Raw genomic sequence first — 25,488 nt, 5'->3', positions numbered from 1 at the left:
GTCCCCTAAACAAGGTGTAGTGATCTAGTCTATATATGTTACAGTAGGTAAGTGCTTTACCTCGACCCCACAAAACCCCCATTAAATCTAATGTGAGTATCCATAAATAAGCAGCTCTGATTGATGAAAAGCATATTAAATGCTGAAATGCTAACACATCAAAATCCTGCATGACCTTGGGAAAAGAGGTTATTGTTTTCCGGAGTATTCACTAATCTACAGCTATAACAATATTAAAATGATAATCTATTCTATTATAGAGAAGTACATTACGTGGTGTAAAGTCTATAAGGTCCATTAAATAACTATTAGTTTATTTGATGCACTTTAGCTCATTTGAAACCAAAATGTCAACATACAGTATTATGTCCGAGGGGGAAAAAATATAATATTCACTTATATTCACTTTAATTCATAATACAGACAAACCACAAATGTTATATACCCCATGTGCCAAACTCAAGGCCCGCAGGCTGAAAGGGATCCTTTGACTTCAATGGACAATTTTGGCCTGTAATGTTTAATATGAAGTGCAAATACACCAGTTTAAATGAGCCCTTATAAACAACCCTTTGAGGTCAACCATAATGCTGATGTTGAAGGAGAAAGATTGCAGGCAAACAGTGTGCTCAGACAAAGGAGGAGACCTGGAGAGTTAGTGGTTCAACGGCAACACATTTCAGCATTGGCCCGAAACAAGTCATGCCAGGCTAATCTAATTTCCTTCTATGACAGAATCACCGACTGGGTGGATCAGGGAAATGCGGTGGATATTGTAGATCTTGACTTTAGTAAAACATTTGACAAAGTATCTCATACCATACTTATTGAGAAAAATGACCAAATATGGGATTGACAAGGCAACTGTTAGGTGGATTCACAACTGGATGAGTGATCGTACTCAAAGAGTGGTTATAAATGGCTGCACACCCAAGTGGAAGAATGTATCAAGTGGGGTACCACAAGGCTCTGTCCTATGCCCAGTGTTGGTCAACATTTTTATAAATGATCTGGAGGAGGGAATTGATGGGAAACTGATCAAATTTGCTGACGGCACAAAGCTAGGAGGGATAGCTAACACTGGGGAAGAGAGGGAGAGTATTCAAAAAGATCTAGAAAAGCTTCAACGGTGGGCAGCGACTAACAGAGTGGTATTTAACAAGGAAATGCAAAGTCCTACATCTGGGCAAGAAAACACATACAGAATGGGAGGAATTGGGCTAAGCAGCAGCACATGTGAAAAGGACTTGGGTATACTAATAGATCATAGACTGAATATGAGTCAACAATGTGATGCAACAGCCAAAAAGGCAAACACAATTCTGGGATGTATTAAGAGAAGCACAGAGTCTAGATCACGTGAAGTCATTATCCCCCTCTACTCTTCCTTAGTCAGACCTCATCTGGAATACTGTGTCCAGTTCTGGGCACCCGACTTTAAAAAAGACATGGACAAACTAGAACAAGCTCAGAGAAAAGTTACCAAGATGGTGAGCGGTCTGCAAATCATGTCCTATGAGGACTGGTTAAAGGATCTGGGAATGTTTAACTTGCACAAAAAGAAGGCTGAGAGAAGACTTAAAGGGGTTGTCCCGCGCCGAAACGGGTTTTTTTTTTTTTCAACCCCCCCCCCGTTCGGCGCGAGACAACCCCGATGCAGGGAAGTAAAGAAAGCTTACCGGAGCGCTTACCTTAATCCCCGCGCTCCGGTGACTTCAATACTTACCGCTGAAGATGGCCGCCGGGATCCTCTGTCTCCGTGGACCGCAGCTCTTCTGTGCGGTCCATTGCCGATTCCAGCCTCCTGATTGGCTGGAATCGGCACGTGACGGGGCGGAGCTACACGGAGCCGCTCTCTGGCACGAGCGGCTCCATAGAAGACTGCAGAAGACCCGGACTGCGCAAGCGCGGCTAATTTGGCCATCGGAGGGCGAAAATTAGTCGGCTCCATGGGAACGAGGACGCTAGCAACGGAGCAGGTAAGTAAAAAACTTTTTATAACTTCTGTATGGCTCATAATTAATGCACAATGTATATTACAAAGTGCATTATTATGGCCATACAGAAGTGTATAGACCCACTTGCTGCCGCGGGACAACCCCTTTAATAGCCCCATTCTCATTTGCACAATAAAAGACTAGAGACACAGATAAGATATTAGAAAAAAACTTTTTGACAGTGAGGGTAATCAATGAGTGGAACAGGTTGCCACTGGAGGTGATGAGTTCTCTTTAAATAGAAGTCTTCAGAGGCTGGACAGATGATTTAGTGGATCCTGCACTGAGCAGAGGGTTAGACCCGATGACCCTGGAGGTCCCTTCCAACGATATGATAGATAGATAGATAGATAGATAGATAGATAGATAGATAGATAGATAGATAGATAGATAGATAGATAGATACACTTGTGCAACAGAAGCTTGTACTTTGGTGTAGTTACGGTGAGCCTGGATTTTTCCGCTGTACATGTGAAGTGCTATCTCGCCTGCTGAAATCATAATATAAAATGAGCAAGTCCCAAGGCACTTTTGATTTGTGCCCTTTGATGTAATTTGAAAGTCTGATTAATAAAGAATTACATTGCAGTGTGGCATTGTGACCTGCTTTACTGACAGCAATCACACGGTTTGGTTTGATCTACAATTGTCTTACAGAAATCTGGGAGCTAAATTGTGTGTTGTGTGAAGCCGGAGCTGTAGAATTCCTCGATACATTAAGACAACTGTCAAAGTTGTCAATGCCGGCAGGGATGAGAGAGCATAATTAAGGTAAGAGTTTCTGCAAATACTAACATTGCTATGCATTACAGAGAATGACAAATGTTATCATGGTGGAATGAATACACCGTCTGTTTACCTAGTGAGCAGTCTGTCCAGGAGCCCGCCAGTATACTGCTAGTATCTATACAATACACTATATGACTACTCTTCTTTCATTTTATATCACCACCTAATGTCATATAACAAAGCAAATCAGCCTCTGAGTCACATCATAAAATGACACGAAGAAAGAGCTTAAAGGGGTTGTCCCGCGAAAGCAAGTGGGTCTATACACTTCTGTATGGCCATATTAATGCACTTTGTAATGTACATTGTGCATTAATTATGAGCCATACAGAAGTTATCAAAAGTTATTCACTTACCTGTTCCGTTGCTGGCGTCCTCGTCTCCATGGTTGCCGTCTAATGGCCAAATTAGACGCGCTTGCGCAGTCCGGGTCTTCTTCTCTTCTCAATGGGGCTCCGTGTAGCTCCGCCCCGTCACGTGCCGATTCCAGCCAATCAGGAGGCTGGAATCGGCAATGGACCGCACAGAAGAGCTGCGGTCCACGGAGGTAGAAGATCCCGGCGGCCATCTTCAACTGGTAAGTAAGAAGTCACCGGAGCTCGGGGATTCAGGTAAGCGCTGTGCGGTGTTCTTTTTTAACCCCTGCATCGGGGTTGTCTCGCGCCAAACGGGGGGGGGGGTGGGGGGTTGAAAAAAAAACAAAACCCGTTTCGGCGCGGGACAACCCCTTTAAATAGAGTTAGGCTACTTTCACATTTGCATTAGGATCCCCCGTTTGAAGGTTTTGTCGCAGATTTGACACAAAATGCCGGAAGAAAAAGTTCTGCATGAAGAACTTTTCCATCTGGTAAAATGCCGGACAACTGAACGGAGACCAAAAGACCCTATTAAATCATGGTATTAGTGTATCTTGACGCCACCAGGAATTCCTGGTGGAGTCAAGATTGACAAGGGGTCATGCCCTCTGTACCTGATTGGCTGAACAGGACATTCCCTGTCAGGTCCTGCAAGGGCAGTAAACATGTATTTAGAAGCCATGGAGCTGGCTCCCCTAATTGCGCACACTGCAGGAGGACAGCAGCCAGGGGACTGGAAAAGGGAGCGTGGCTCCCTGAAGCAGGAAGGCTACACCGCCAGGACCGTCACACACTCACATGGGCTGCAGCTTCAGGGCCTCAGCACTTTCAGAGCACGAGTTTCTCCGGCGGAGGCACATGCCAAGCAAGTATGAGTGGGGCACCGGCCGTGACGGGGGCGTCATCTTTCAGCCGTCCGGAACGCATGTGACAGAAGCGCCACGGGATCCTATACACCTATGCCACAAGGGAGCTCCGGTGAGAGTCAGAGGTGCCCCATCTGCTTTGCTTGTTGCCTGGCCTGCAGCTTTACCATGACATTTACCATTTTTGTTCTTCTTAGCCTTACATTATAAACTGCTCATACTGCCATGCTAATGAACTAAAGCCTGCAGGGCAGGCAAAAAAGCAGAGCACACCATGTTAAGACCTTCAAGCCTTGACCCAATGAGGAGCTGGGGGTGTGAGAGGGGCGTTCCTCCTGTTACACCCCTAGCTTCCGGTGGCATCAAGACACACTAATACCTAAGGTCACTTGCTTCCATCATAAGATGGATCCATTTGGCCAGGGGATTCCCTTCAGTTAAGAAGAGTCCAGTTGTTATTCTTTAATGTTTTTAAAGTAAATTTTGACTCAAACGCCACTTTCAGACAAGCATATTTGTACTTTAGATTTGGTTTGTGTTTTGTGGACTGTAATACAGAGCTAATATTAGTCTATGTATCTATTCACATGGCCGTATTTTTCATGGTCATGTTTTAAAAACTCAGCATGCACTAATTTTGTCCAATTTTTTGTTTTTTTTGTATTCACACTCATTGGTGATATTTTCTATTGGGCAAACACGGATCAATCAAACCAATGACTGCAAATATGGAGGCAAAAACAGATCAATGTGCTGCCATACTGTTGCAATGTTATCTATAACACGTCTGTATTTCAGATCCACATTACAGATGTGTGACAATATGCTCATCTGAAACCGGCGCTGAAAGAAGCTTTTCTTCGGCTTCCTGAAGAGTACTGTACTGTCACTTTTTCTTGATTTGGGTTCAAAAGCTGCTTTGTTCTGCTAGGGAATCTGTTAGGATATTCACGCACAGCAGGTTTGTTGCAGAGATTTCTGTGCCCATCCCATTCCTCTGAATTAGACTTGCAGAAATCCATGTGCTTGCTGTGAAAACAGCCCTACTCACATGAACTGAACTGATTTCAGTCACAGACATTTCTAGGACAAATCTACTGTGAAACACATCAGGATCATCTGGATTATTTGTCATAGGGGAGAAAGGGGGTTTGCAGAAAGAATCACCATGCAAAGGGTGCAACAGCTAGGGCAGGGGCAAGCGGGGCACTTGCCCTGGGTGCATGTAAAAAGAAAAGTAGAGGGGGTTCGAGAGGCAGGTCTGGATATTCTGCCTTTGCTCTTTTAAATTACAGTAGTCACAGCTGTCATACCCTGATCCTGGTTACTGCTGATCATCACGGCTCCCTCTCCACTGCTCTGAGAGTTACAGAACAGGTAAAGCTATGTATGTGTAATATATATATATATATATATATATATATATATATATATATATATATATATATATATATATATATATATATATATATATGTGTGTGTGTGTGTGTATCTTATGTGTGCTATGAGCATGTACAGTAGTATAATTACATAAGCCATCTCTTCTTCCAACAAACGTTATTTGACTACTTCAGGATTGCCTATACAGCCCACTTTTCATTTTATGGTAAACTACAATGACAATTGCATACCATAGCCCTTACAGAAAATATGGGGGTTAATGATTTTGCCAGCAGGTTCTCATATTCAAATACATTGCTAAAATGAAAATCTAGACGTCGATGCACATTACTGGCATGAAAGCAGGCACACTAAGTCTAATAGACAGAGGGATGGTTATAGTAAAGCTTCAGTAATAAGAGCTTGACATATTCATACTTATTTGCAATGTGTATATATATATATATATATATATATATATATATATATATATTATTTTTTTACATTTAAATGGTTGTTTTTCAGGGAAGAGCTTATATTTAAAGCTCTTCCCTGAAAAACAATTAAGGGATGCCTTCAAACTTTGGTGCTTGAGGAAACTCCTACGAATTCCTCAGACTACCAAGATCATCAACAAAACAGTCCTAGACAGCATCAAACCAAAGGTTTCATTGGAGGGCAAAATTCTGAAACAGAGACTCTTGTACTTTGGCCATACAATGCAAACTAATTCATTAGAAACATCGGAAATGCTCAGAGTGGTCAGCGTCAGGAGAAGACCCGGACGCCAAAGACCGCGCCGGCTTCATACTATCAAAGCCGACACCAACATGTGAGTGATCGAACAGAAAGAAGCTGTACAACACAGAACAGCATGGAGAAGCCGATCCATGAAGTGTCTGAGAGCCGCCCCAACTAAATTGATAAAGATATATATATAGTGTAGCATGGCAGTGTCAGTCTGCATTCTGACACCTGCAAAAAGGAGAAGTAAAGGGTTAACACTAGAGATGAGCGAGCATACTCGCTAAGAACAATTACTCGAGCGAGCATTGTCCCTAGTGAGTACCTGCCTGCTCGGAAGAAAAGATTCGGGGCCAGCGGGGGGCGGGGAGCAGCGGGGGAGAGCAGGGGGGAATGGAGCAGAGATCTCTCTCTTCCCCCTGCTCCCCCCTGCTCACTCCCGCCACTCACAGCTTCCCACCGGCACACGAATCTTTTCTTCCAAGCGGGCAGGTACACGCTAAGGACAATACTCGCTCGAGTATTTGTCCTTAGAGAGTATGCTCGCTCATCTCTAGTTAACACCTGATGGGTGTGGCAGGAAATGGCTACAAGAGAGTCAATTCCTGCCAGAAACAGGGGGAAGTTACAGCTTGGCAGTGCAGGACAGGCTGCAAGCTGGGGTCCAGTGAGGACCAGCAAAGGCCCTGAGGTTGACAGGGACGACAACTCTAACCTCACACCCAGGTGGGGTGTTTATGGCCTTTGCATTGGACCAGTTGGGTCTGTCACCCGGTCTGATGGAGGAAGACGCCCTCCAGAGGCCCCAGGAGGGGTTAGTGACAGGACCCTGTGGGTTGTGAACCCTAATGCTTATGTGGACTGTGTATAATTTACCTGCATGCCGTGAATAAATGCTGGCAGGAGCTAGATTTAAAGAAATCTGTTGCTGGAGCATATTTGCGTGCAATGTGCACCATTTCCTGACCGTGTGGACAGCGATCCAGAGGCGAGGAATCCCCAACTTGTCACAATAAATATATATATATATGAGTTGCATTTAGTATTACTAAGTGTATGAAAATCAATATGTATGAAATAGCTCTTCTTTGAATTAATGCTGATAGAAGGATGTTGTAGGGTTAATAAAAAAAAGTTTAAACACTACTGGGAACACAATAACTATATGTTGTTATGTGGCAGATTAGTCGAACAAATGTGGCCGCAACTGCAAAAATTCGTGTTCGTAAAGCAATTGGCTCACCAGGCTTGGCTAATTGGAGCACATAAACTGCGCTGTGCCCTTCCAAATGACAAGTAGCGTCTATCCATGTTCTCATAAAGAATTGGCATTCTTGTGAACACAAGATCACTGATACATCAGTCGGGAGGTCTATAGGAATCTAATAAGAACAGTCAATCTAGGAAGATATTAAACCAATAAAGACTGATAAGGCCGACGGTGCATCACAGTGAATAAACCTCACTCGGATTCTCTGAACGCACGCGGAATTACATCGTCTCTCTGATTCAACTGTTACAAGTCTGGCAGGAAGATTATGACTATAAGCATGGCTCCGAGCACGTGGAGACCACTTCCAACATTGTGTGTTACAGGCAAGACTACAAATAAGGAAGATGGAACAATAGCTTTGCAGCGCCACCTATTGGATGGCAGCATTCTTTCAAATCAATGCTTGACCCTTTATACAGGTCTGTAGAGCAATGATTGGGAATTGAAAACCCAGCCAGAATCCATACACAGACAGCTTTTTCGGGGTTTTGGCCCCTCATCAGTGTGCAGTAGGTTTCTGGCATGGCTAGTGAGAGGCCTATGACGTAGGCTAGGAGGGGTAACATTATCGTTAAGGAGAGCACCAAGAAGATGAGTGAGGAGACTTATAAGGCCATACATGCTCCTCTGGGTAATATGCAAATGAGTAAAATGGAACAATACCTCTGCAGCGCCACCTATTGGATGGCAGCATTCCTTCAAATCAATGATGAGGAGCAAATACTCAGAAACAGCGGTGTGTATGGATTCTGACATGGTTTTCAATTCCCAATCATTGCTCTACAGACCTGTCTAAAGTGTCAAGCATTGATTTGAAGGAATGCTGCCACCCAATAGGTGGCGCTGCAGAGGTATTGTTCCATTTGTGCTCTCCTTAAGGAGTGATGTTACCCCTCGACTCAGGCAAGACTACCACCACGTATAATAAAATGTTATTCAGCTTTTTAGTATACTTTGTGCCCCAATACTTCACCAACTTCATAATATCTCCTTGCTTTCAGCAAATGGAAGAATCCATTATTTGCATCCAGATGATGAAAACTAGTCCAGATCATGTTCATCTTACCAAACTGCAGAGCTCATTATGAGTGAATACCCCGATACACTGTAACAAGCTATGCAGCTGTATCAGCATCTGTAAACAGCAGCTTTACGGTCATTGATAGCAAGCATAGATCTTGAAAATAGTGATTAATTGATACAAAAGATAAATCCCAAAATTAAAAGGATTGTACCAGAATAACAAGTTATATCCTGTCCACTGCATACGGGACAACTTGCTGATTGATGGGGGGGTCTCACCGCTGAGACTTCCGCTGCTTTAGAGAACAGGACTCCCATGTCTCCCTCTGTCTCTTCACTGCGGGGGGGGGGGGGGGTCACTTCTCATCCCACAGTGACATCCCCCTGAACGGAGCGCTGGTTGAGCATGTGGGGTCACTGCTCTATTCATTTCAATCGGAGTGATAGAAATACCCAAACAGGTGCTGCCCGGGTTTCTCAGGAGTCCCATTGAAGGTGATGGAGTGCTGACTGTGCGTGCTCAACCAGCGCTCCATTCAGAGTGACTTCATTGCATACTGACAGGCAGAGGGGGACATGGGAGTCCAATTCTCAAGATCGGCAGGGTTCTCAGTGGTAAGACCCCTGCTGATCAGTAAGTTATCCTCTATCCCGTAACATGGAAACATAGTATGTTAGGCTGAAAAAAGATATCCGTCCATCCAGTTCAGCCTGTCTCCACCCCCCCTCTCCCCTTGTTGATCCAGAGGAAGCCAAAAAACCCAATGAAGCAGAAGCCAATTTACCTCTTATCTTTTTTGGAAAAATTCCTTCCCTACTCCATAATGGCAGTCAGAATAATCCCTGGACCAACATTCCAAAAGTCCCTTCCCAACTCTAAGACAATCAGTGGGAAGATCCCCGGATCGGCAAGCCTTAGACATGAGATAACTCGTTATTCTGGCACAACCCCTTTAATAACAACAGATACGCTTCTGCTGGAAAACCTCTGATTGTCCTAAGAATTTCACAGATATAGACATTTTTGACATGATATTCCAAGAAGCCGAGCTGCAAATGCTTTTAATGATCAGAAGAGAAGATGATGGGCATTAGATGACTATAAGACCATGAACCAATCCAAGTACTCAGAAGTGAATAGCATTTCTATGGGAAGTATTTGAAACCCTTTTTTTCAGATGCTTTAATTGAGCATTGGCTTTGATATGCTGCTTACAATGAAGTAAAAAGCATAATAATTACACTTTTCTCTGCTCTACAAACACCTTATTTTGTTTAATTACAAGAGTGAAAGAAAACATTACAAACAGCGTGAGATGAAAGACTGGATGGTAGCGGATGGAATCGAGGATGTCATTTCAAGGCAGTCATGGCCAAACAGTAACCCTCTAATTTTCCCCATACAGCCCATTAGACGTCTTATTGTTGGATAGGTGACACTCGCGCAGTTTCACAATGATACAATAGGGTGAACAGAGCGCGCTCAATGAGTTGTAGTCGATGCATTATATTAGCCCGTGTGAAGCTAGATTTCTATTTTTGGTGAAGACGTTAGGCCAAACACATCTGATACCAAATAGGGCAAAACTGGCAATACAAAGGAGAACCCATAGAAGTGGCTTTTCTTTCATCATCTTGTTAGTAGCAGCCAATCTGGCTCCAGCTGAGTAACGTAATTGCTATGATGGTGAAAAAGTTTGGAGTTTAATCGTAGGGTTTTGAGTTAATCAGCCCATAACTTATAGAAGATGTGAATGGATATAAAGTAATAGTAATGTGCACAATTGGTTTTTATCTCCTCCCTTTAGGTTAGGCGTTCTCATATCACTACTTCAGTCTGTTGGGGTTAAGGTAAAGACTTTGTGTTTGGAAGGAGTATTTTTGGACTCTATATCTTTAAATTCATTACCAGAAAGGTAAAGGTATTCAACATATATTCAGAGTTTAGAAAGCCCTTATCTTACATCTAACAAGGGTTGACACTCTCGGAAACATTCCTTAATCATGATGTTCTGACCTGCGCAGTGTCGATCTCAGAGTCAAGAGGAAAACTTTGCAATGCAACACTTGATAGAATGGCTATAAAATGTCTCATTGGATATAGAAATATCATGTAGCATCATCCGTGGTTTATAGGTTCACTGCACACAAAGGCTGGGGAGAATCCACCATGGAATGGTGTTGGCGAGGTCTACTCTCAACCTCTAGGACTGATAGACATCAAGTTTCTCCGTCCCCCAGATTGATTCGCCACATATCATGGATATTATATTCTTTTGCTTTTCCATATCTTGCTGATTTACTGATCTTTTGATGCTTTTTGTCTTGATATCTTGGATGTCTTTGCATGAATATCTACTTTTATCACCTGAAATGATGATGATTTATCCGTTCAGTCGTTGCTGACTTTCAGTCACCTTGTGGATCAACAGTCGCCATGCGTCCCTGTCTTTGGCCGCTTCCTTCATATTTTCCATAGTCATGTTCATGTCAACCTTCATTGCATCCAGCCAGCATGTTCTTTGGTGTCTTCTTCTTCTGGACCCACTGACTGAGCCGAGCATTAATGTTGTTTCCAGAGAATTGGCTCGTATGACATGACCAAAGTTTGAGAGCCGTTGTTTGGTGATTTTGCTTTATTTCACCTGAAATAAACTTGATTAATATTTGGCCTGTGTGTATGTGAACCCATTTTCTTCTCACTGTGGAATTCACCATAAAACAGACTTAGGCTTCTTTCACATGAGCGCATATTGGCCGACAGTTTTCACGGCCGGCGGGTATGCGCTGGGATCTGATGCATTGAATTCCAATGCATCAGATCTCATGGGCGTATTTCTGAGATGTAAAAACGCCCGGCCAGGCCAATATAGCGCCGGGTGTTTTGATGTCAGGCCCAAAAGATAATCCTGGAACTATCTTTTGGGCCGGGAATACGTCGGCCGCTGCATGGGCTCCTATGGGAGCCCATGGCAGCGGCCGTAGGTGGGAGGGAGTTTAGCAGCGTGGCTGCTAAACTACCTCCCTGTGTTCTCCTCCCCCGTGCAGGCTTACCCGTCGTTCCTTTCCGCTTGTTCTGTGCAATGGGAGGGGGCGGGACAGGGTCAGAGCTAAGCAACAGTACGGTCCGCCTCCTCCCATTGATCGCTATGGACAAGGGGCGGGACAGGGTGGAGCTAACGGCCCGCCATCTCTCCACCCCTTCTCCATAGCTATCAATGGGAGGAGGCAGGGCGAACCAGTGCTTAGCTCCTCCCCCTTCCCCTCCCATTGCACAGAACGAGCAGGGAGGAACGACAGGTGAGCCTGTGATGGGAATTAAGGATGCATTTGCGCCGGCCTCACCAGGCTATATGAATGGGCGCGCAAACGTTTGATTTGTGTGCCCATTCACCAGATTTTCCTCTCCCGTGAAAACGGCTGGCCGATATGCACTTATGTGAAAAAAGCCCCAAATTCATACACGGTCAACAGAGCAGCAAAATGTCACTTTTGGTGTTTTTACAAAAACAATTATTGGTAAAAAAAAATATCGCTGGATCGTGCAAATTTGAGCGATCATCGTTCAGCATAACACGGCCAAGGATTGAAAGAGGAACGATAATTTGTTCGCTTATCGTTCATTTTATGCCAACATAAAAATCATCGTTGGCTCGTCCGCTAATCGTTCAGTTCAAATACCGAACGTTCAGCCGTTCTCACTCATTGGTGCAGAGACTGGACGGTCCTGTTAAAAAAAATTAAACAACCGAGCGAAAGAGCCAATTGTGTCATAATTTGCCCGATCACTCTGGCGAACAATTTCTAGCTTTGCGTAAAAGTCCCCCGGCAATAGTACTTTATCATATTTATTTTCTGGCCCAGTAGTTCTATAAAGCCGGAGTTGTACACAAATTACAGGTTTTCATGCCATTGCATTGTACTACAGTTCAGAGTAGAACCTAAGCATTACATACCGTGAGCTGTGAACTGGTTAAACGATGTAAATGATTAAATCTTCACTGTATAGAAGCAAATTTAGACTGTTGCTATAGCTACCGATGCTACAGAACCTGCAATAGCAGGTTAAGGCTCACTGTTAATCTATCAAGATACAGTATTGAAACACAACATAGCAAAAGGGGGATTTCCAGTATCTTCATTACTTTCCAGATTAGCACAAGTTAAACCTTATGCTTGTAGCTTTCACGACTTGTATGTCTACTTTCAGGTTAAAATAGATACATATATTAGGTACTCCTTCTTTATATATGAGGTTGAGAGACTTGGTCTTCTGGGGTGTAGGTCTCTGGGTTAAGCCACTTTTCTTGTGATAGGCTACTTCTTCTCTTACATCCTATTGGGGAATGTTCAGCTGATAGAAGGTGTTGATATTTTTATCTTCCTCTATTAGATCCATGAACCTCAATCAGCACATCTAGAGGTCCTGAAAGGCCACCAGCATGCAAAAAATAGAACAATAGCCACTCAATGGGTGGCATTCCACTCACTTTGGGAGATACAAGCATTGGGATCTGAGCAACCAGCTTACCACTTGGATGAAGCCAAGGGGTATTCGTAGTAGGCAACCCTTACTTATTAATAGTTTCACTTCTAGTTAACCAATTCCATATAAGCCCATAAACCAAAATAACACTCTTTGAGTAAACTTAGGTCAGAGGAAGTCCTGTTCAGTCAGATTGTAACATCTGTATGGTTTCACTTATTTTGACTGGTCACTCATGTACAATGGTTTGGCTGGTTACATCCTTTTCAAATCAGCTTTCTGCTTCAAAATGAGGAAAAATCAAACATATTATGTTTCTACCGGCACCCAATATACATTGTGTACTACATTTAGGAAAGAAAAAAAATATCTAAAAAAAATAAATATTTATGAGGTCTATAGCCCCAAGTCCAATGTAGAATACTTGGTTTTTGGTTAAAATGTCTCCTAGTGATGAGCTTCCTGACATCTTTCTTGGGGTCAGGGGTCATTATTTCTCATGCGGAGCTCTAATTCCTTCTATGTTTCTCTACACAGCCATATAGTTCCATGATAAAATTCAGTGAGTTACTGCACAACAATGTATACAGCTGTGTTGTTGTTGTTAGCCATTTAGTCATTCACAACCCTCGTCGACCCTAAAGGCGAGCTCCCTCCATGTTTTTCGGTTTTGCGCCGCTTCTTTCAGTTGTGTGATATCCATGCCAGTATCAGCTGTGACAGTATCGGCCATCGTGTCCTTTGATGGACGGGTCTTCTTTTGCCACTGATCTGTCCAAGCATTATAGATTTCTCTACCGGCTCTGCTCACATTATATGGCCAAAATGTGTAAGCCTGAGTCCGGTCATCATGCCCTCCAGTGATATAATGGGTCTTCTGTGATTCAGGACTTCTCTGTTGGTTACTCTCGCCATCCAGGGCATACGCAGCAGCTTTCGCCAGCACCACAGCTCCAACGCATCAATCCTCCTTCTATACGCTTCCCCCGTAGTCCAGCTTTCATCTCCATACATGGCTATAGGGAAAACGGTGGTTGCACTATCCTGCGTTTAGTTGATATACCGATATCCCTACTTTTTCAGGTTTTATCCATATTTAGCGTGGCGCTTTGCCCCAATGCTATCTTGCATTTTATCTCTGGCATAGATTCTTCAGCCTGGTGAAATTTCAAACCAAGGAAGATGAAGTCCCACATGCATTTTATGACCTCGTTGTCATTTGCCATTTTTTGCAGTTGTCATAATTTTATTTTTCTTTACATTTAGGTAGAGGCCCATTTTTTCCCTTTCAGTTTTCATCACACTATACAGCTCTTCATTGAATGGCTGTGATTGTCTCATCAAGTACCGGCTGTGATTGGCTCATCAAGTGCTGGCTGTGATTGGCTGAGGCTGTGGTCCTAAGACAATCTCAGCAGTCTTTTGCTGGAGGCGGGGTATTCAACCCATGTTGCCAGGAAGAGAATGTTCTTTCAGCGCTGAGGACAACAAGTATGCTGGCGTGCCTGGAAAGCTGCAAGAGGGACGGGGACACTCCCTGCCAGGTAAGTATTAACACCCCCCCAAAAAATAAGACCTAGTGCCTCTTTTGGGGCAAAAATTAATATAAAACAGTGTCTTATTTTCGGGGAAACACAGTTGTTAATTTCAATGGGTTCATTTTTTTTTTTTTGGCGTGCACAAAAAAATAGGTACAGCTCTATTTTGTGCAGATTAGCCTACAAAAGAGCCCCATAGAGATCTATGGGAGGAGAGCAAATATGTATTCGCAGGTATGTGCAAAACACCGGCTCCTCGTTTGGCTGAACAGCCTTTCAAATCAGGGCAGGGGGATTTCCCCGTCTATTTGAACTAGTGGTGCCTGATCAAATATACACAGTATTTGCGCAAAATACTCTCATTCTCTACGCAAAAAAGTTCCACAGGAGCGAGCATATTTTTGAATAAGCTTGTCTGAAGAAGTCCTTAACAGGCATCATTCAGTCCTTCTCAACACTTATACAGCGAATGTGAAAGACTGAACAATCCTAAATGATACTCCTTCGAATGAGCCAATGATGTATCTGCCCTTCTCAACAGAGTGCACAAGAAAACGAGCTGGGGGTGACGTCACTCACTCCTTCCTCGTCTAAAAGGGCCCTTCGCCTACCATGGGAAGTACCGTACATAAATAGGAAAAGAGTCCATTGGAATTTAACCCTTTCCAATCCACTGTCTGACGTCTGAAGACATTATGATTTAAGGCTGTACAGCTCCGATGTTAGAAGACATCCGTCGGGGTTCTCTTACTGTTTATTGCCAGCCTATCTGCTGTCGGAGCCTATCCAACGTATTACCTCATGCAGTACTGGCTTTAGCCAGCAGATAGCGCCATTGCATAATGGCAGAAAAAGAGTAAACCCCCCTAGGAAAACCAGGATACAAATTGGATTGGAAAGGGTTAAAATTCCCTTATTGGAAGGTAGGATATATACAACATATTAGTGTTTACAGAACGTCTGTACTAATCCTGATCCATACTGAACCAAGTATTCGGGAACTGTTGATCATTGTGCTACAAACCCCTGAGAGTTATAAGCTCTGAAGTCAATGGTGGCACATCGGGGTTGACTTTACAAAGTTTGGAGTTAGTTTCCAATAGAAAAAAAAGTAAACTAGCAAACACATAGCCAGAGTTGTTACAATGTATGCAGAGCTTATCAAACACAAGAATGCTACATTGTACAGTATGTGCATCCTCATGATGGCAGCTAGTTACCTTCATATGCAAATAAAAAATTCATGTCCTTTTGTCCGCAGTCTCTTCAAACACAAATTGGTCATAATTTATGCACTGCGTTTGGCCTTGGTGTATAATAGCCTTGACGCATAATTTTACATTGTGTCCCTTGCTTTGTTATGCATATGGACAATGATGCAGCTGCCAGACACAGTTGTCTTGTTTGAATGTTAATTGTGTACTTTATTTTTTGCAGTGTGTTTTTTGTGTTATCACATTCTTCTACCAATCTTGCTTCAGAAAACCTCTTATTTATCAGCAGCTTATAATAATATATAACATGATTTATGCATTTTTATATTTGTAAAATGTTGTTAAATTAATGTAAATGAAGTAAATTGTCACAATAAGACAAGTACCAAGTATCTCAAGCGTCTTCACAGTCAAGATCATGTCTCTGTGTGTATTAGCTAACTCATGTCACACTAATTAAAGTCCTGAACAAACCATAGGACAGCACACTGCCCCCTGCTGGTGTGATGGTCTGGGGGTACGTCGCATACAACAGTCGGTCACCCCTAGTAGTGGTACGAGGGACAATGACAGCTCAGCGATATATTCAGGACATCCTGCAGCCACATGTGTTCCTCTCATGGCGGCTTCCAGCAGGATAATGCTCGGCCGCACAGACAAGGGGGTCACAGGAGCCCCCACAACATTGTCACACTTCCATGACTGCCCGGTCAGCAGGCTTATCACCAATGGAACACCATTTGGGATGTCAACATCGACAGCCTATGCTTTTGCATGATCTAGAGGCTCAGTTACAGCAAATCGGAATCGATATGCCTCCATGCCTACCCTTATCAGATCTTATATAAAATCTGGAGGCGGTACAACAGGGTACAAGAGCCTCAATGTCCGCCTGTATCACATCTTGTATCCAAGCTAGAGGAGGTAGAACAGGATACTGGAGCCTCCATGCTTACCTATTTCACATCTTGTATCCAAGCTAGAGGTGGTATAAAAGGGTACTAGAGCCTCCATGCCTGCCCGTATCACATCCTGTATCCAAGCTAGAGGCGGTACAACAGGATACTAGAGCCTTCATACTTGCTGTATCACATCTTGTATCCAAGCTAGAGGTGGTACAACAGGGTACTAGAGCCTCCATGCCCACCCGTATCATATCTTGTATCCAAGATAGATGCGGTACAACAGGGTACTAGAGCCTCCATGCCCACCCGTATCATATCTTGTATCCAAGATAGATGCGGTACAACAGGGTACTAGAGTCTCCATGCCCACCCATATCACATCTTGTATCCAAGCTAGAGGCAGTACAACAGGGTACTAGAGCCTCAATGCCTGGCCATATCACATCTTGTATCCAAGCTAGAGGCGGTACAACAGGGTACTAGAGCCTCCATGCCCCCTGTACCACATCTTGTATCTAGGCTAGAGGGGGTACAACAGGGTACTAGAGCCTCCATGCCTGGCCATATCACATCTTGTATCCAAGCTAGAGGCGGTACAACAGGGTACTAGAGCCTCCATGCCCCCTGTACCACATCTTGTATCTAGGCTAGAGGGGGTACAACAGGGTACTAGAGCCTCAATGCCCATCCATATCACATCTTGTATCCAAGCTAGAGGCGGTACAACAGGGTACTAGAGCCTCCATGCCCCCTGTACCACATCTTGTATCTAGGCTAGAGGGGGTACAACAGGGTACTAGAGCCTCCCTACAAGGGGTCGGTTCTCCACAATAAATTCTCCTTTTGCTCTGATATTGTAATCACTTACATCAGTGTTACAATCACACAGAGAAAGAATCGTCCGATTTCAACAATGTCTTCTAGGGAAGAAATTGTTTTGACAATGAGTGTATAAGTACTGAATAAGTACAAATGCAAAAAAGCTATAAAACATGAAAATGTTTGCGAAGAATTCTGGAAATAAATATATGATTAAAACCAAAAATAGATTTTCAAAGCCGGAGCGCATATAAATGTGAAGTTCACAGCAGCCAACGAGATTTCTTACTTCTCAACAAATAACCTCTGTTTTGTACATTACGTAACCACCAGGTCTGTCCATTGACTATAAATGTCCAGGCAGTCCTTATCTATCCCTACAGGGATGTTTTAAAAGGTCCCTGCAGAGAATAATCTGAGAGTCGAATGACAGCTCAGATCACAGAGCTGCCTGGAGACCAATCAGCAAGGTCTCCGGGCGTGTGATGGCTGTGACAGTCAATCACAGTGAGGAAGCATTGCTGCGTCTTACCGCTCCATCGCAGAAGTCAGGCGGCTCATCTGCGGCTTCCGTGTGTCTAAGCTGTTCCAAGAGAGCTGAGGTCATACAGCTTTGCTCAGAGACCCACAGAGACTCATCGGTGTGGTCCCTGGTCATGTGACGGCGGTGACAGTCACAGCAGTCATCATTATGCACACACAGTAAGGGTATGTTCACATGTCGGAATCCAACACTGATTTTTCCAGCTTTAGAGGTAGAATCCACCAAAAAAAAAAGTTCATGTTAAAATTTCCCATGTGAACATTCCTGAAATGGTGCCTGGAATGTCCCAATAAAAGGGCTACTCTGAAATTCACTAGGTGCCCCTTCATTTCTGAAGCCTGTGTTTGAGTAAATTGCTTACATATGGAGCATATATCTGAAAACTGCAGATTCAGGCTAAAAAATATAATTTGTTTCTCTGATAACTCCGGCGCCGATACAGAAAAAATAGTAAAAAGAATTAAAAATATGCAAAGAAAATTGAAATTTCTATATTTCGCCTCCACTTTGCTCTAATTCCTGTAAAACACCTAAAGGGTTAACGAACTTCCTAAATGTGGTTTTGAGTACTTTGAGAGTTGCAGTTTTTATAATGGGGTGATTTATAGGAGGTTTCTAATGCACAAGCCCATCAGACCTACTTCAAAACTGAACTCGTCCCTGAAAAAATTAAGTTTGGGAAGGTTCTTCCGAATTTGAAAAATTGCTGCTACATTTATAAGCTTCGTAATGTTAAAAATAATGGCGAGTCAATGTGGACAAAAGAGAAATGTAATTTACTAACTATTTTGTGGGATGTGACTGTCTGTATTACAAGCAGAACATGTCAAGGTTTGAAAAATGTAACATTTTTTTTTCAAAATTTTCTCAAAATTTGGGAATTTTTTTTAAAAAAAAGGCAAAACATATCAACCAAAATTTTCCATGGATGTAAATTAAAATGCGTCCTGAATTAACATACCCAGAATCAGTAGAATAAGTATTAGCATTCCAAAGTTATTAACACATGAAGGGAAACATTGCAGATTTAAAAAAAAAAAAATGGGCTTGGTCACATTTGACAAAACTGGCTCAGGTGGAAAGTGGTTAACAGAATATTACAATTCAACTTAAAAAATATGTTTTTTCATTGTACAATGAAAAGTTCTAAACATTTTTCAATATACTTCCTGGGTAATTTCCTTAATGATTTCAAGATCCGTACTTGCAGTATAGGAACCTTTATTCTTTGCTTCCAGACTATTAGCATCTTTCTTAGTAGAGATGAGCGAACGTGCTCGTTTAGAGCAATTACTCGATCGAGCATCGCTTTTTTGAATAACTGCCTACTCGGGCGAAAAGATTCGGGGGGCGGTGGGGTGGAGCGGGGGTTAGCAGGGGGGAACAGGGGCGAGCTCGCTCTCTCTCTCTTTCCCCCCACTCCCCCTGCTCACCCCCGGCGCCACCCGAATCTTTTCGCCCAATTAGGCAGTTACTCGAAAAAAGCGATGTTCGATCGAGTAATTGTCCTAAACGAGCACGTTCGCTCATCTCTATTCCTTAGTTATGTGACTATTGCATTATTACAGTAGCTTCCTACCAGACCGAGCGTTCATAACTGCATTGTAAATGTAACAAACCATTCACCTATGTGACCATTAGGGATGAGCGAGTATACTCGCTAAGGCACTATTCGCTCGAGTAATGTGCCTTAGCCGAGTATCTCCCTGCTCGTCCCGAAAGATTCGGGTGCCACCGCAGCTGACAGGTGAGTTGCGGCGGGGAGCGGGGCAGAGCGGGCGGGAGAGAGGGAGAGAGAGATCTCCCCTCCGTTCCTCCCTGCTCTCCCCCGCAGCTCCCCGCCCCGTGGCGGCACCCGATACTCGTCTAAGGCACATTACTCGAGCGAGTAGTGCCTTAGCGAGTATACTCGCTCATCCCTAGTGACCATCACATGAGCCGGACATATTGGGAAGTACACAATAACAATGGGCATTGAATGCCTACCATCAGGGAGCTTGAAAACCCTTAACTTTCATTAAAATAAAAATAGCCTTTATTTACTCGAACTGCATCCCATTAATAATCAGAAAGTACAAGAGAAAATAAAAAATAGATAAGATATAAAAAAATATTTTTTAATGGGAAAAGTACTCATAAGCACATTATCTATCATCCACTTTAATACCTAAAAGTATGCATGTTTACAAGAACTTAAAAAAATACATGCACAAGAATTTTACTCTGGTCAAATAGCATTGACTTCAAATTCAATCGGCATCATGGTACTGTATAGGGTCTTAGAACCATAGAATCGTAGAGTTGGACGGGACCTCCAAGGTCATCGGGTCCAACCCCCTGCTCAATGCAGGATCACTAAATCATCCCAGACAGATGACTTTGAGGAGACAAAGAGAAAAAAAAAGGGGACAACAAGAAAGTTTGTCTAGGAAATATGGCGGGGGGGGGGGGGGGGGGGAGAGAAGTTTCGAATCACAGTGTTGGCAGTGACAAGTTGTGTAGATTTGCAGGTGCAACACTATTAAGAAGGCACATGTTCAGCCTAGGAAAAGTACAGAATGAGATCCAGGAAGTCCAAATAGACCTAAAGCTGGAGAATTTATTGTCATAGAATCATAGAATGGTAGAGTTGGACGGGATCTCCAGGGTCATCGGTTCTGACCCCCTGCTCAGTGCAGGATCACTAAAACATCCCAGACCGATGTCTGTCCAGCCTCTGAAGACTTCCATTGAAGGAGAACTCCCCACCTCCTGTGGCAACCAGTTCCACTCATTCATCACCCTCACTGTCAAAGTCTTCTGTGATGTAATCAGCATTAAAGTTAATATATATTTTAACTCTCGTTTGCCTCCTATCTCAAAAACTGTAGCTTCCATAGAAACATAAATTCTACAAATGCAGCAATTACGTCCTTGTAAGCTTAAAGAAAATACAATTCTGCCAATATAAATCATTTTTGCTATTGTTATTGCATGCAATGAGAAGATGAACACAAACAAATCACTCTCTGCTTCAGGCTAAAGGCACATGGTCATATTTGTATGCCATGTGCTGTTTATGTAATTCCACAGACAGTACATGGCTCTATTATAGCCCATGGTCTACGTGAAAAAAACCCAATGGCATGCCTTATCCCCTTTGATTTTCGTGGAAGAGAGTAGGACGTTCTATGTCAGGGTCCATGTATATTGGACAGTACAAGACTTCATTTCTTCAGATACAGCTCACAGTCATAGCCAAGGGCCTCTAGTCTAAAACATGCATCTCCGCATAAAACACCACTAAAGTTGACCAAGCTTCGTGAAAACTATGAACCAAGTAGATACAAAGGCCGAGTCAGCACATCCCTACATAAACCAAACGGACACGTCCCTATACACAGCACCAAATGGAAACAGACCTTTTATAAACCACCAGCAGATTAAAATATGATCTATCCCCATGTTGTCCTTTGTATATCAGTAGATGGTTACAGCAGTTTCGCGGACCCTCTTCAATCATTTTATAGCCAGACATTTTCGGAGGCTGAATTCTGACAGGTGATGGAACATTCATTCTCTCATTGTTACCTAAAACAGGAAGAGATAACTGGAGGGAATCGTTATCATTGGACTAAGGGCAGATTCACATGGGCGTATTTGTGCGTGCGTAAAATTTGAACACACAATACGCAGAGAACAGAACCCATTGATTTCAATGGGTTCATTCTTATTTCATCTTTTGGCGAGCATATTTCGTGTGAGCAAAATAAATAGGACCTGCTCTATCTTTACACAAACAGCTGGCACCTGCCTTGATTGGAGCAGGCTCCATATAAACCCCACGCACCCAGGATGCAAATGGTCGCCCTGTGGTGTTAAAGGGGTTGTCCCGCGCTGAAACAGGTTTTTTTTTTTTCAATAGCCCCCCCGTTCGGCGCGAGACAAACCCGATGCAGGGGTTAAAAAAGAAAACCGGATAGTGCTTACCTGAATCCCCGCGCTCCGGTGACTTCTTACTTACCTTGTGAAGATGGCCGCCGGGATCTTCACCCTCGGTGGACCGCAGGTCTTCTGTGCGGTCCATTGCCGATTCCAGCCTCCTGATTGGCTGGAATCGGCACGTGACGGGGCGGAGCTACGAGGAGCCGCTCTCCGGCACGAGCGGCCCCATTTAGAAAAGAAGAAGACCGGACTGCGCAAGCGCGTCTAATCCGGCGATTAGACGTTGAAAATTAGACGGCACCATGGAGACGAGGACGCTAGCAACGGAGCAGGTAAGTGAATAACTTCTGTATGGCTCATAATTAATGCACAATGTACATTACAAAGTGCATTAATATGGCCATACAGAAGTGTATACCCCACTTTGTTTCGCGGGACAACCCCTTTAAGGGGTTAATAACTAGATGGGCAGATCCGCCAGAGTGAGAGCTGTGCTTCATTATTAACTGTTCTCTCTGGCTAATACAAGAGTTTAAGGCCGTGAAACTCACCCGCGGATACAAGGTATTTTTGTGCTAAAACTGGCTCGCATCTCTTCGGGGAAGTAGCTTTTAGCCGCGGTGAAGGATCGCAGAGTGTTTCCTATTGTTTTCAACGGGTAAACCTTGCATCACATCACATTCAGGTGCACTTCGCATGCCTGCAAGGCGTTCTGAGGGAATGCCCAAAGATAGGACAGGCCGCAATTTTTTTCCCTGATGCGGGGAAAAAAATCCCTTATGTTTATGCCCCCATTCAAAAGAATGAAATTCCCAATTCCGTTTCTCCCCAGAGCTGAACACCTGGTTGGTTAATGGTGCTCTTACTACCTGATTGGCATGAGAGTCCCCGTAACTTAATGTACTAGACACTGATAGGACTGCGTGTACGAGCTGGAACCATGTTCAATATGGACAGATTATCCTTATCCCCTTCCCTTACCCCACCCTACGTTTTCCCTTCCTTCTCCTCCTTCTTTCCTGCTTGTTTTCTCTTTGTTGTTTTTACTTTCCTCTTCATTTTCCCCAGGCGGCTAATTCTTTTGGAGAAAGTTGTACTGGGGAACACATTATAACTACTGCCTAAAATGTGGGGTATTTGGATAGCAAAACAGAAAGGGGATTGTGTTGATACTTCTCTATTGTAATCTTATTTTCATTCTGTATGCTTTGATATCAATATGGCAGTGAATAAAATACTTTTTAGAAGCATACTTGTACATAGATAAAGCCTGTATAGGATGTTAATCACACAGATACGTGTAGTTCACAATGCAGGTTTACCGCCAACGACGCATATACTATCAGATCAGACGGGCTGCCCCACACTCTCACCGGATCACCGAGAAGTATGTTAGGACTTTCTCTGTGACTTTTTAGCATTACATTTTGGTTAAAGTTTCTAAATCATCAAGAACCTTTGCAGATGGGCGATTTTGCGTGCGCAATCTATAGGGAGTAGAACCCATTGATTTCAATGGGTTCCCTCACATTCAGCATTTTTGTGCTATATTTTCACGTTGCCAAAAATATACGTGACATGCTGTATTTTTGAGCGCATGTGCACACCCAAGGCACCATAGGATTCTATAGTGGTGCGCACACCCTGTCCACATAAAATTGCGCACTGATTTGCGTGTTCTATTTTTCTGCGGATTTGCACACCAAAGGTCTCCATAGAAGTCAATGGGGGGGGGGGGGTGCAAATATGTGTACAATGTGCAAGAAGATGCATGAAACACTGCGTAGTTCCACTGGAAAAGAACACATCTGGAACTCGTTAACTCTAATTAGCCATTTCAATCGGGACTTCTTTGTTTGCAGCTTGCAAATGAACATACTTTGCAGGTGCACAAAATGCAGTTAAAAAATGCTGATGCGGTGGCAAAAAAACATAGTTCATTCCGCAAAAATGCAGCACTCAGGCGTGTGCAAATACACGTAGGCTCATGTGAAGGGGGCCTTAAGGACAAATCCTAAATGATGTGAAAACATGTAGGCATGTACAGTAGTAGCTGCATGTAGAGAAGACTGAGCAGACACTCTTCCTTCTTGAGATACTTTATCTTGGTTTCTCTTGGGAGCGCACTGAGTGGTTATAAATGGGAAAGTGCTGTAATATATCTCTCCAGTTAAAACTTCATTAATTTTGTATTCACTTCCATCCTAAATGCACTTTGCCAGCCACGTACAGTAACTCTTGACTGGTGTGATCAAGGTTTAATGTGGTTAAAAATCAGAGCAAGGAAATCTACCATATATATACATAAGAATCTATTTACTGGTTATATGTTCCATTATATAGAACACTCTGCTACATTATTCATAGGTTAGGTGATTGGTCTCAGAGATCAGAAAGTAGAATATTTCTGCTGAAGTATTAATTATACAAAAACCCAAAGATTAGCTCATCTGTGTGAACGATGGTGGGATGAAAGTATCAAATGTTCTGTAATATGACCAGGTGATTCTCCGGCTGGACCGTAGGGAGTCCCACAAGGGTATTTTTCTTTCAGCCTTATACACTATGGAACAGGAAAACCTGCTTTTTTCTTATGCAAGAACAGTTCTTTAATGGTGAACAACAGAATTGCAACAACGCAACAAGTCTTGTAAACTTGGGCCTTCGGCCTACAAAACGAGATGGTGGTGATGTTATTACTGGGTACACTTGGGTTCTCCTTAATGACAATAAAACTTGGGTGACTCTATTTGGTCTTCTGCTTCCCTTCAGCTTGTAGGTGTACACACTGGTACTTTAGTCACATTACCGCATTGCCCCACTGGACCCTGCACTCTTCAGTGGCTTGTGCTACAAACTTCTGGACACTGCAGCTGCGGACAACGTGCACCTCTTAGCTATGCTCCACACTACAATGCCAATGCAGGAACAGGACTATTGTATATATTATCCCATGCACAGAGCAACATGATTCTAACATTCAGCATCACCTGCGCCCCAACATTGCTCTACCATTTTGCCATTCCAGTGCAACCTTGCCATACTCTACTTGTATGTAAAAATACCACAATTTCAAAATCTAATTTTTGTATCTGAAACTATACTTAAACATTACACAAATAAAGATACGCAGTTCTAATTAGATCATCACCAGTTCACCATTTATACACAGTTTTCTTACCCAAAAACACACCATCTGTCAGATTTATTGACATGGATCTCAAAGCATGATAGTAATGCTCTCCTTGGCCAGTGAAGGGGTTAATCCCAACCTCAGGGGAGGACAGATAATTTTATAAGAAATAAGGTTTCTAATCTTTTGTTTATAGGGTGTTTTGTCTGTCCTTCCTAGAGAAGAAAAATCACTGTATTCTTCACTGGAATCTGGAGTGAGATATTTGGGTCCCCATTGGGCATCCATTGTTAGTGTAATATTGCTAATTGGTATGTTTTTGGGTATCCAAATTATTTGTTAATTGTTTAAGAATTAAGTACGTGTACAAATCACACACACCAGACGTGATTGGAAATCATCTCTCCCTTTACTAGGGGTACATTCCATTACATAGGAAAAAAGTAAAATCAGAAATCATTCTATCATGCCTAATAAGCTTCTCAAAACAAAATGTA

General features: G+C 43.1%; 1 protein-coding gene across 1 annotated transcript in view; it reads right to left on the bottom strand.

Annotated features, from left to right (window-relative positions):
* Positions 1–25,488, bottom strand: part of GABBR2 (gamma-aminobutyric acid type B receptor subunit 2) — a 581,362-nt gene that overhangs the window by 525,054 nt on the left and 30,820 nt on the right. The window lies entirely within an intron of this gene.

Source organism: Eleutherodactylus coqui, chromosome 9, assembly GCF_035609145.1.
Source record: "Eleutherodactylus coqui strain aEleCoq1 chromosome 9, aEleCoq1.hap1, whole genome shotgun sequence".
Lineage (NCBI taxonomy): Eukaryota > Metazoa > Chordata > Amphibia > Anura > Eleutherodactylidae > Eleutherodactylus > Eleutherodactylus coqui.
The sequence above is the reverse complement of the archived record's forward strand: the minus strand, read 5'-3'. Positions and strand labels throughout refer to the sequence as shown.